Source organism: Lactuca sativa, chromosome 9 (assembly GCF_002870075.4).
Source record: "Lactuca sativa cultivar Salinas chromosome 9, Lsat_Salinas_v11, whole genome shotgun sequence".
NCBI lineage: Eukaryota > Viridiplantae > Streptophyta > Magnoliopsida > Asterales > Asteraceae > Lactuca > Lactuca sativa.
The window spans coordinates 85,347,860-85,361,746 of NC_056631.2; positions in this window are offsets into that span (position 1 = coordinate 85,347,860).

Here is a 13,887-nt window from a genome sequence, read left to right on the forward strand (position 1 = left end):
GATGTTTTCGTCATCTTGAATTTAGGTCAAATCAAACAATACCTAGATGGGAAAATAAGAGGAAAGACTGATATGTCGTTGAACTTAGCTCAAATTCAGCAAACTCACATGAAAAAAAAACAAAAGAGAAATTACGGCTTTCTTGAATTCATTTCATAGATTTAAGGGAATTATATCTATATAAAAGTAAAAAAACACACCTGCTCAGCAATATTTCCAGCTTCCGAAAGAGCTTCTTGACTCTTAGAAGACAGTTTCGCTAATGTAATTGTATGAATAGCTCCAATTATCGCAATTAAAGGCACCACTGCAAGTGTCACAAGCGCCAATTGCCAAACTGCTATGAATCCCACCACAAATCCAGATACAAATGTCGCCATATAGTGTATAAAATTCCCTAGCTATACGCACACACACACACACACAAACAAACACAGAGTTAATAATCTCATATGTATGAGTCAAACAGATTTGATCTTTTTCACCTTTTCACTAATGGCGTCTTGAACCATAACAGCATCAGTATTGATCGCATATACAACATCTGAAGTTCTGACTTCTGTGTCAAAGAACTGAATATCTTGACTCAGTGCTGCTTCAAGATATTTGATCCTAATTTTTGTTGATTGTCTCTCTCCAACCAACCGGGTTTGTTCAGGTGGAATATTTCACAGTATCTTACTTTATCAGGTGGAATCACAACCAAAAAACTAAAAGTCATCATCATCACTACCAAGTTCCTGCCACTTCCTTGATCAAATAAGCATTAATATGCATCAACTAAAAACACAAACAAACCTAATCAGCCAAAAAGATGAACCAATGAAAGAGATGAGAATAAAACCTTGAATTTTGGTACAGTTCACACAAGTCTGCCACCAAGTGATTATAGAAATTGATTTTAGGGACAACATTCTTCAAATTACCTACTCTATAAATGAAAAAAAACCCTAATATAGTGTTAGAAAACCCTGAGCAGCCTAATTCGATTGTAGACTTGATTTTTTGCCAAATGAATCGCACAATAGGGACATGAGTGTGTATCTGATGGTATCTCTCCAATCTACCTTTGCTAAATTCTACCATTTCCTCTGTGTGCGTGAAGAGCTGCAAATCTGTAAATGGTGCCCTACGATTGGAGAGATACCACCTTGAATCGACAGATGACGTGATTCTCTCATCTGTACGAACTCAAAAGGAGAAAAGTATGGGGGGAGGATATCGCACCTAGGAAATCAAACAAGAATGAGAATAAGGAGAAGGAACGAAGAATACCTGAGATGTATAAAGAGTATAAGTGGGGATCGTGGAATGAAGAGGAGATCGCGGTCTCCTCAACAGGGATGTGAACGAACCCTAACAAATCAACTCCGAAAATATAGGCATCTTTCACTTCGATCGATTGAAGATAATGAAATCGACTGGAGACATTGAAGCGAACGATTGAAGATAGTTGAAGAGATAAGAGTATAACAATATCAAGAAATATTACCTAAAACTTTGAATCAACAATGCCATGAAATTGAACCGGAGGGTGAAGAAGGTGCAACTTCATCCAAGTTCTCATCGTCTAAATCAATTAGGGATTTAAATCTGGGTTTTTTTTTCTATTGGGTGTTTTAGGGATGATGTGCTAGGGTTTTTCCAGGATGATGATTTAGGTAGGGTTCAAAATCGAATTGAAATATCGGGGCTTTATATGAATGAATGAAATATGAAACAGCGATTTGATTTTCATGTTGAATATTTTGTGAATGAATAAGAAGATGATTATGGTGAAAGAGAAGGGTGGAGAGAAAGGTAGGAGAAAAGTAGCAAGTGTGGATCGATTTCATGAGGGTTGACCCACTCATCATTGTTATCTTCCATCCCTAAAGTGACCGACGTGGCGTCTTTTTGCTTTGGAGCCACCGTCGCTGCCATATTCTTTCCCTCAAGCCACCATCCCTGCGAAGATCAGTGAGATGAGACAACATTTGTTATGGCCATGGGAGATCTCTACGAAATCGCAGATTGAGTTTTAGGTTAGAGAGAGAGGGGGGAAGACGAAAACCCTAGGCTTCTTTCTTGCTAATTGGAATAGGAGGCGGGGTTTTAATTTTTGAGATTTCATTTCCCGCTTGAAACGCGTGTTTCATTAAAAAAAAATATAAAGCGACACACTTACATGACGCACATCTTATGAAAGGCATCCTCCGTATTTTTTTTTCTTTTCTGACACTAATTTTAGGGCGCGCACAAAAAGCGCATCCTCTATCCTTCAAAATTTAGAAGAGATGACATTATTTTTGGGGCGCACACTTTTGCGTATCGTAAATCACCGCGTGTCATTGTTTGCGTGTCATTAAAGGTCTTTTTTCTAGTAGTGGACTGGAGAAATCATAGAATATGGAATGATAAAAATGGAGAATTCATAATTAGAAAGGTTGCTTATGTAGAATGTTTGCAACATAATCTCATTAGTCTATCTCAACTTGTTGTAGGTAACGGACTGAAAGTCTCATTTCATGAAAATGGTTCAGAAATCATACAAAAAGAAACTAAAAAAGTGATTTAGAACTCAAAAAGAAAATGCGAAATGTACTCTCTTGACATGAATCCAATTAAAGGAAAATCATGCATATGTTTTCTTGCAAAAGAATCATATAATGACAGTTGGTTATGGCACATAAGGCTATGACATCTCAAATTCAAACATATTAACATACTTATAATAGGAGATTTGGTGTAAAGGCTTCCGATTCATAAATTTGTAAAGGATCATTTATGTGCAACATGCAAACAAGCAAATCAAAGTGTCAAGAATCATTCATCAATCATGAATACCAAGATTTTTGAATGATTTTCGTTACTTCATATTGACTTATGTGTTCCATCTTCAATTGAGAGCATTGTTTGTAATAAGGATATACTTGTTGTTTGTAATAAGGATATATTTTGTGAAGAAGATTTAATTGTAACTACAAAGGCTAGTTCATAATATTCGCAGTGATAATGGAAAAAAAATTCAAAAGTAATACATTTGAAGAGTTTTTGACAAACAAAGGCATTAGTCTTAATTTTTCATATCCTTATACACCACAATAAAATGGTGTTGCTAAAAGGTGAAACTAATCGTTATGTGAAGCTACTAGGACTATGCTTTCATTTACAAATCTTCTACATTACTTTTGGGTGAATGTGATTTCCACAACTTGTTTTACTCACAATAGGACTTACATTAACAAGCGATTATATATTACTTCTTATGAAAGTTTGACTAATTGCAAACCTAAGGTGAAATTTTTTTCTTGTTTTTGGTTCTAGGTGTTTTCTATATAACTCAAAGGAGCACAAAAATATATTTTACGTCAAAGAAGATGAATCCTTTTTTTTGGGATACTCTCTTAATTCCAAAGGCTATCTTGTTTTGAATAAGAAAACAAGAAGAACTAAAGAAAGTTACTATGTGACTTTTGAAGATAAGACATCAAATCTCATCAGAAATTTGTAACTCAATTGGAAGAAATTTGTTCCTTCATCTTGTCCCAATTCAGCTCCAGTTAGTTCTTTTGATGAACATTTCTCATATTTCTTTTATGAATTCGATAAGGCAACTACTTCTAAAGAAAAGGCAATTGATAATCATGGAGAAGAGTTATTAAAACTTTTAGATAATGCTCTTAAAAGTGTTGAAGTGGATGTATAGGGGGAGAAATCATTATTTTCAAATGATTTTGATGTTTTAATCGAGGGGGAGCATTATGTTCCATTAATTAAATGTAGTCATTCGATTGCAGGGGAGCATGACGGAAATAATCAAAATGTAACTCCAAATGACAATCCAACTGTGCACGAAGGAAATACAACAAAATATAGTACTTGCTTCTATGGGAAGACATGTAATGATGATATTGTCTAGGAGGAGTCTCACATTGGTAATGATGAAGAAGTTGATGACTATTTAGAAATGGAATATTTCAATTCAGAACTCATTCCTGAATATGATCTCAATATTCATCCCTTAACAAAATGGAAAAAGACCATCCAAAATCCCAAGTGATTGGAGAAACTTATGCAAGTATTCTTACTCGTGCTCAACAAAAGGAGCAGAAAGCATTACTCAATGTGAATCAAGAATTTTGCATGTTCAATTCATTCATATCAAAAATTCAAACAAAGACGGTGAAAGCTGACCTTGATCATTCTGATTGGGTAGAAGCAATGTAAGCAGAGTTGAATGGATTTGAAAGAAATAAGGTTTGGAGATTAATTCCAACGCCTCCATATGTTTCTATGGTGAGCCTAAAGTGGGATTTACACAAGAAACTTGACAAAGAAGGAAATATTTTTTGCAACAAAGCACATCTCATTATGAAAGGATATTGTCAAGAAGAAGGCATTAACTATGAAGACATATTTACATCAGTAGCCAGATTGGAATCTGTTTGCAATTTTCTTTCATATGAAGGTCACAAAAACATTGAAGTATTCCAAATGGACGTTAAGAGTGCATTTCTAAATAAACTGTTTATTTTAAACAACCATCGAGTTTTATCATTGAAAAGTATCTTGATCAATGTTATATACTTGACAAAGTAGTGTATCGTTTGAAACATGCTCCTCATGCATGGTATGAAATCTAACTTGTTTACTTAAGCAATCTAAGTTTAAACAAGGTTACGTTGACCCTATATTATTTTACAAGAAGGAAGGTGAACATTTGATGATTGTACAAATTTGTGTTGATGATATCATTTTCGGATCAACAAATCCGCAACATACTGCTGATTTTTGAAAATTGATGGAAACTAAATTTGAGATGAGCTCAATGGGTCCAATTAACTTCTTTCTTGGATTAAATATAAGACATAGAAAGGATGGATTCATAAACCAAGAGGCTTTCACAAAAGCATTGATTATCAAGCTTGCCATGAATGGTTATTCCAAGGTCAAGATTCTGATGGCGTTCAGAATGAAACTCACTCCGTCTCTCGACAAGCCCACAACTGATCTTACTTTATATCGTCACATGATTGTATAATTAATACACTTAACTTCATGTAGACCTGATATTATGTTTGTTGTCTGTTATTATGTTAGATTCAATCAATTCCAAGGGAACCACACACGACAACAGTGAAGAACATTTTCAGATATCGGCATAGAACAATATCTTTAGGATTATTGTATCCAACTAACTTTGGATTCTTTGTACATGCCTATTCGGATGCTGATCTGGGAGGATGTGGTATTTATAGGAAAAGTACTACAGATGCCTGTCAATTCCAGTTATGGGATTATGGTTTAAGCATGAAAAGGATTCCCTTATATTGCGACTTTGAAAGTGTTATTTGCATTTGTCACAAACTGGTTCAACATTCAAAGACGAAGAATATCACATTAAGATATCATTTTCTCAAAGACCCAAAGCGTATTTTTATTGCAGGTAGAACCAATTCTAATTTCTATTGCAATTTAATTGCTACTGACTGCAGTCACTCATAGTGGATCACAACATAATGATATTGTGAATGGTTACTATTAAATTGCGACTGACTGCGATTTGTTATATCGAGTCGTAATGGGTAAATATTTTTTGTTTGTGGTTATATTTTTTTAATGTTCAACTACAACTGGCTGCGATCGATCGCAACAATTCGTGGTCTCTTTTATTTTTGTTTTTTTGTTAATAAATTTTAAAAAATCTAAAAATATTTTCTGTTTTATAAAAATTTTCAAATATCTAAAATATTTTCACTTTTATAAAAATTTTCAAAAATCCATTTTTTTGTATTTTTCTTTTCATTTAAATTTGGACACTTGTTGTTCATGCATGTAACATCGTAGTTGAAGGGGATTCGATGCTTCTTGATATTGTTGATAGTTAATTGTCCCTAAAGGCATTCTACAGCATATTGTCCGAAGCCTCTTAGACTCTCTAGTTGTTAGGTCTTAATTAAATTTCTTGTTCTAATAATTTCATCGCAATAGGCTATATTACTAGAAATCAGTGAGCTCCCTTTCTCTACTCATTTTAGAGTTTGGAGATGACTGATTGGACATTATTTCATAGCATATGTACTAAGATTCTCTAAACCAATATTGAAAACTAATGACATCTTGAGTATATAAAAACCTAAACATAGGGTACCTTTTCTAAATCACAATGAATTGACAGATTATTCAACCATGATTTTTGATTAACCATTGACATTCTGAGCCAATACCTACATGGAACTATGGTGTTTCAAGAAAAATTATGATTAATTTCATTGACACCATGAGATTGTGAGAAAATCATTTTTTCCATCTTCTTATCTCACCATTCTTACACTTTGCACACACAATGATGCATATTCGAAGACATCTCTAGTCTGAACAAACTATGATGTAGGTGTGCCAAAACTCTATGTTTATGGTCTTGAAGTCATCGTTATATGATGATAGTGAGACCCACCAAACAATGCATTTTAAGGGATTGACGGTGAATAATTTATTGTTCTAGTTTTTAACTTATGAATTGACGGAACTTCACATTGTTTAAAATCTTACAATTCTTCATCTTGTGAAACCTTAAGGAAATCGATTGATTCAAGATCATTTCTTCCAAATAGGTTCATTTTTTTCGTATTATGAGATTTCTGATTGGACATTCTTTTCTACATTGTAAATTAAATATCAATCAAAACGTATGATTACATGAATTTGATAACTGCACTTATTTGAAGTTGCAAATATGATTGGAAACAAAACCTAGCCATTTGGCCTTGTGAAAAGAAGCCTTTTATAACTTCTTAACAAGTTGAAGATTGTAATTCTATAGGAAATCATACAATCACTTCTTAGTCTCTCTTGACTACGGAGGAAGATAATATATGTCCGAGATCATTTTCCTTTCATATCAAATAATTTTAATACCTCTTGATTTCTAATTTTTTTTTATTTTGATTCTTTCTTATTTTTTAGAACACACGTGCACTAGAATCCGCGAGGTAATGAGTAAAACTAACTTATGCCAAGATCTACTAAGTCTGGTTTATGGTTCTTATTAATCTTCCCATCATAAGATGGAACTCTTCATATCCTTGTTACATTTGGAAAATATGTAACACTGGTGATAATTCTAATGGATATTATTTCAATATTGTTAAACTGAAGGGTGGATTCACTCATTACGAAACTGTTGCAAACTAAATTGGCATGTTTCTATCTTTGTTGATGTGAAAACTCCATTGCGATCAGTTATGATCGGTCTTAGTGAGTCACAACAAGGTCCTACTATGATGCGATAATGACTTCAATGAGAAAGCTTGTTCGTAGCGATTCTTTTTCTATCCATTATCAAATTGATGAGCTAGCGTATTATTATAGGACCTCAATTACATGATGATGATTATGGTTGTCAAGATTGACATGGGATTTGACATGTGTTCATGGAGGTTCATCTTTCCTACTTTACTAGTCTTTTGAAATTCAAAAATCATCATTTGGGTTTCTCTTACTTATAAATACCTCTTCTAAAGCACACTTTAGATCTTTACACTTTCAGACGATTCAAGCACCACAACAAATAAATTCTCTCTTCTTTTCTTCATAATTAGTGTGTTCATCTTAATCACTAATGGAGTCTTTTTCCGATCACATCTCTTTCATGGATCAATGTGCATCATCAACTCATATGGTGGTCATGACCAATCAAAATTTGATCATGGACATTGATGAATAGAAGTACGTAACTGTTGTTCAACTGATGATTATGTTTCTGAGGCATTCATTTTTGAGAAAAGCCCCAACACATTATTCAGAGGTTTCTTTATCTACTCTCATTTTTGGCTTATACTTCTACAAATTATAATGCTATGATGGATGTTTTGATCTTTGATGTTCAAGGGCACAAGACGCATATCTCAAAATCTGCGTTTTGCAAGTTATTAAGATTACAAACTGGTGAAGAATATACTTATCCAGATTTAGTTAATCATGTTTCGATTATCAAGGCTTATCTTTAAATGGGGTATAAATAGGATTTGATTACGCTTTTGAAGTTTAAGAAGTTGTTGTTACCACCGCTCTGGAACACTTTATTCACACTTTTATTCGTTGTTTTTTTAGCGTATCACTGGCTCAAATAATGTGAACAAATTGTTTCATACTTTTCTTTATGCATTGTATTCTGGTGAGAAGATTGACTTGGGTCGAATTTTATGGGTACAATTTACTTATAGTATTTCCTCTTCAATAAAGAATTCACACAACTGTTGTGCGAGATTTTGGTTAATTGTGGTGAGAAATCCTTGTGATCACTTTAGGGTTCCTACCGTGGTTGATGTTTAAATGGTTAAAATTTTTGTGAGTGATTATTACTCTCTATTAAATGCATGGACAAGGCTTGTGTCACACCTTGCCCATCTGGCAGTGGAAACACCAGACAATGTGACGTGGGGTTAATTGAATCTCGACAATCAAATATATCTAATATTTCACACAAGTATATTACAAACAATACTTTTATTTATTTTAATATAGGGATTAAATTGTTTTACTAGACCAAGCTTACATCTTGAACAAAATTAAACATAGAACAAACAAAAACAACTTCTAGTATTCTTCCATTAAGACTCCCTCTCCAGATTGCGCATTCTCTACACTCATCTCGCTGAGAATACATGTATTTTGAAAATGTCAATAGGATGTAAGTGAGTTCACATGAAATGGTTAGTTTGTACTTTATATGAGCTTTTAGATTTAAAAATCCTTTTCTTTTTGGAATAATATATTTTAAAACATTTTATTATGTTACTTGAGAATCTTGACCACCGAAGTATTTTAAGGTGTCTTATTTATCCAAGATCTATTTAGGATTTCTTAACATTTGAACTATGAGATGGTGTCCCTCTTGGTAGTCTCTTCCCTTAAGGTTGTTAATCGCGTTACCATAATAAACTTTGTAGATTATAATAACACCGCATGATGCTTCATCGAACTTTTTATTTAAATGTTTAAAGAAAGGTATCCTGCTGTGATTGTAGCTAGCAATCACAGGGGGGTGTCAAACCCTGTATAAATCTATACATATCTTTCCAACTCTCTTTAAGATTAACGATTGGGTATATTATCTTATCTTTCAATCTTATATTTTATATAAACCCTTTATATTTATCACTATATGTAAGGTCACACTTTTTGATCTGATGAGTCAAACAGTCTACACATCTGTTAGCGTCAGCGTCTACAACACCGACATCGTCGACTTCTATAACACCGACAGCGCCATCGTATAAGCCTATCAACATCAGTGCTTAGCATAGTTATTCTATGTAAAGCATTTGTATACTAGTTAATGATATAAATAAGTATAGAATAGATACTAGATCCGATATCTTTGTTATGAAGATCGGTTCTCAGTATAGATAAGATACAATCCCTTAAATCATGGGATTCATATGTATAGATTAGTATATAATCAACATTAGGGTAAACCCTAATGTAGAGAGTGTGGATTTGTGTCAATCCTATTTGTCACAACCTGTCTTCTTGGTGAAGATAAAAACCCTTTCTTTGTGAAAGAACAATTTGGAGAACTCACTGTTTTATTTACTTTCTATTCTTTATTTTCTTAGATTAATTTTTACTTCTGTATTTATGCTTGAAGTGTACTTGATCGATACAAACCTTCAATTGGTATCAAATCAGGTTTCTGATACACTTATATAATTATGTGAACCTCTCTCACTCCAAAATCAACTGTCTGCAACAAGATCCATCCAATGGATAAATAAAACTTCTCTACCTGGAAATCAAAGGTCATGGAAGCTCTCAAGTTCATGGAATTTGATATGCTCGATGTCATCAATAAAGGTCCTATCTCCACTTTACATTAATCCAATGATGGTGTATCTGGCAGTAAGCTAAAAGGGAAATCTGTCCTTGGATATAACAAGGAAGAGAAAAGGATGTTCATCTTGATGTAAAGGCAAAAACTATTATTGGAAACTCACTCCTTTTTTATGTCTATTGTTTGTTCCAAAACTGCTCAAATGCTCAAGAGATCATGATCATTCTATCATCTAATTTTTAAAAGGAAAACTCCTCAGACAATGAAGGTAAGTGTCTCAAGGCTAAGATTGTTAAATCTCGCACTGAAATTTCACATGACAGTGTTGGGATCCTTGACGTTTATATTCCTCACGCTGCTAAGGACCTCAAGTCAGAATGGGATGATACATCAGTGTATCAAGTAAAGAATCTTGTTAATTTCACCTATGTTGTAAATATTGAAAAAGATGACACGATCGATCACCTACCTTTCAATTTGTTGGTCTCAAATAAAGAAAAATCTGCTCTCAGTCTTGATTAAAAGAAACTCAAAGAAACACTCTCTTTTTCTTGAAAAATAAATCTTTTGTATTAAAAAGGGAAAACACATGTATCTCTCTGACTAATAATTTTCTTCACACCAAAAAAAGAGTTGTTGATCATGCTAAATGTGTTCAGCTTATTTTCAAAAACTTGGACTTTTCTAACTTCAATGTCATAAGAATTATAAATGTTTAGATCCCAGATTAGTGTGACAAAATTTTGTGTGATATTGAAGGTGTAGTATCCTTAACCAAAGTTGTTGAAGCTAAACAAACCTTCTATAAAATTGATTGTTTAAAAGAAGATTAAGTGCATATTTGTGAGTTCTTATTTGATAAATCAAACTTTAATTAATAGTTATAACTCTATTGATTCTAACGACATTACCAAATGTGTTCGTAAATTATCTATTCTTGATCCTTGTCACCAACTCTCTTATCGTGAGTATATTCTTCCCTCTACTAAGATTCTGCTAAAGTTTCCTATATGTAATGGTGAAGTTCACTCTTTAAATGAAATTATTAGCATGTTTTCTCAGTGCTCAGTTATCAATTTTAAGCACGAATATCAATTAAAGTCTTCTACCTCAAATGACTCTTCAATGCATCATAAGTCGCATGACAAGGTACTATCTGAGCATATCATCGATAACATTCCTTATTCCAGAACTAAAACTAGAAATATTAAGTAAAATAATCAAAGTTCTTCAAATTCTTCAGTTGAAAAGAAATTAAAATCTAAGGCTAAAGGAAAGAATCTAGGAATCAAAGTTTCTTATCGATGTGGTGATGCTTCTCAAAAAGTTAGCAAGTGCACATTTGAAAAGATTTCGTTCGCACAGACAACACCATGACTCAGATCGATAAGTGTAATGCTCTGATTCTCAGATATTGGTTTAAATAAGAATTTCTTTGGTTTTAAGTCCTACTCGACGAGTTGGTTGCCCTACTCGTCGAGTAGCAGCGAGGTGGGATCGCATGTTTAATGACCAACTCACCGAGTCCATGAAGGGACTCGACGATTAGGAGCTGGCAGATGAAACCCTAAATCGCAGGGTTTTGCAACCTATTTAAGGAAGCATAAGCCTCCTTTGGCCTCTTTGCAATCCATTGAGAGCTCTGAAAACCCTAATTCGTGTGGTGTTTCATTCTTGTGTGTTCAAAGCATTGGAAAGGAGATCTTTTGGGAAGAAGAGCTTGGAGGACAAGAGGATAGGGGCAATGAGGTGTTAGAAATCAGAAGTCTACCTCAGATAGCATCATCTAGAGGTATAAAGTCGTCACCTTTACCTCATTTTTCTTCTAGACCTCTTTTGGTGGATATCTAGGGCTTTTATGGATCTTTGAGTTGATAAGGTGGACTATGGACTAGATCTGAAGTTGTAACTTCAGATCTGGACACTTCTTAAGTCCTAGAGTCATAAAGTTTATTGTTTGGACGTGAATGAAACCTCCCTTGAGTAGGAAAACCCATTTCGGGTTTGGATTGGACATTTGGCGCCTTTATAGCTATGCATGCACGTAAAGTTTGCAACTTTACGTGAAAAGCATGCCTTAGAAGCTTGGGTCTATATTTTGGAGTTGCTGCATGGCTCAAATGAGTCTGTATGGCAAAAAAGACTGAAGAGACTCGATGAGTCGCATGGTCGACTCGGCGAGTCATATGAAGATAGGCATGAACTTGACGAGTTGGATGAACAACTCGGCGAGTCCGTTGGAAATTGCATTAGACTCGACGAGTTGTATGAACAACTCGGCGAGTCGGATGAGATTTCCCCAAGTTGTGTATGCATGCGTATTTGTCGAGTTGCATGAAGAACACTCGACGAGGGACCGTAGAGTTTCGATCGTAAACCGAAGGAACCCGATGAGTCACCCCGGTGACTCGTCGAGTGGGCAAGTACTTCAAGGGACTCGGCGAGTAGCCGAGGGTACTCGACGAGTTAGGGTCAACATGGACTGTTGACCTTGATTGAGGACTTTGACTTTGACCAAGGGTGACTAGTTGGTTTATGGAGTACCTCGTAAGTTTGAGGACCTATAGGTATATTCGTATTATGGTAATAGGTGGTGGAGTGTTTGGCAAGTGATCCAAGATTTGGATTTTATCTATCGAGTCGACATCTACAAGGTGAGTTATCGTCACTACATCAAAAGGGTCTAAGGCACCAAGGTTGGCCCTTTAGTTTTTATGGTTATGATATGATATATGCGATTATGACCAGATAGATCAGAATAAGGATACACAGTATGTTATGTTTTTATGATCCTTAGGGATTGGTATGTTAGTGGCCTGCAGGGTCGGTGCTCTAGTTATGAGAGATTGCTATGATTGATGATCAGTAAGATAGATATATTTGATGTCTGTATATGCCAATATATGTTAGTTATGCGCACATGATTATTTGCTCGTTGGTTGGGTTGAGGCGGCCCTGCTTTGTGCTGAAGGCCAGCATACCCTATGAGCGGTCCGAGGAGATTGGAGGCCCATGTGGCGCTCCAGTCATGCCGAAGGCTCGATATATATTCAGTTAGACTGGAGGCACTGTAGGGTGGTCCAGTCTGGCTAATGGCCCAATATGCATGTTGATTGATTGATTATTACCGATATGGTATTATCAGTGTGGTATTGGTATTTTGGGGGTAGCTCATTAAGCCCTAGGGCTTACAGTTTTCGGTTATTGTTTCAGGTATTTCAGGAGTTCATGGGTAGGCGAAGGCTTGACCGTACCACTCTTCATCCTTATTATCTGGCTCTTGGGACACTCTGATTGAATAATGATTTGAAAACATTTTCCTGTAAACAATACTATTGGGTTTTATTTGTGATTGAAAAAGTTTAAATTTGGCGTAAAATTTATGGATGTTATAAGTTGGTATCAGAGCCTTGGTTTGAGTAAATTGGAGGAACATTATTGTGAATCAGTCTCAAATCAAAGGAATTTACGGAAAATATATATATATTTTTTTTAAATAGTTTTCAAAATAAAGGATGGAGGATGCAGAGGTTACGATCAGCCAGAGCCGTAAGTAAACCCCAAAATACCATACAATTATTTAATATTATGATATGTTAGAACAACATGCTAGTGCTAGCCTTGGGATCTTCAGGAATCGCATGATAGACTTGCCTAATTATATGATGCCTACTAGCCTAGGGTTTCTTGTATATGGAATTGAAATCATTACTGTAGTTGTTAGTGTAGGCATCACGGATGTGCATAATCAAGATCTGATATCCTGAGAATGTTTGATTCAGTCTTCGGATAGGATTGGATACTCGAAAGTCTACTGGATCCAGTGTTGTGTGCAACTAGCATGCACTAGCACTGTAGGGGTTGATGGAAGTTTCATGGATGTGTGAGTTGTGGGAAGCTGTGAGATCAGTTGTGAGATAGGCAATGTTTCCCTAGGAGCGAGGGTTGAGTGCATATTATGTTGATGATAGTGTTGGGGTGTTGTGGTGATACTTGAGACAAATATGGGTAGGTGTGGAAGGTAGTATGGGCATGTACTACTGAAAGCACAGGACCCATATGCGTAGCAA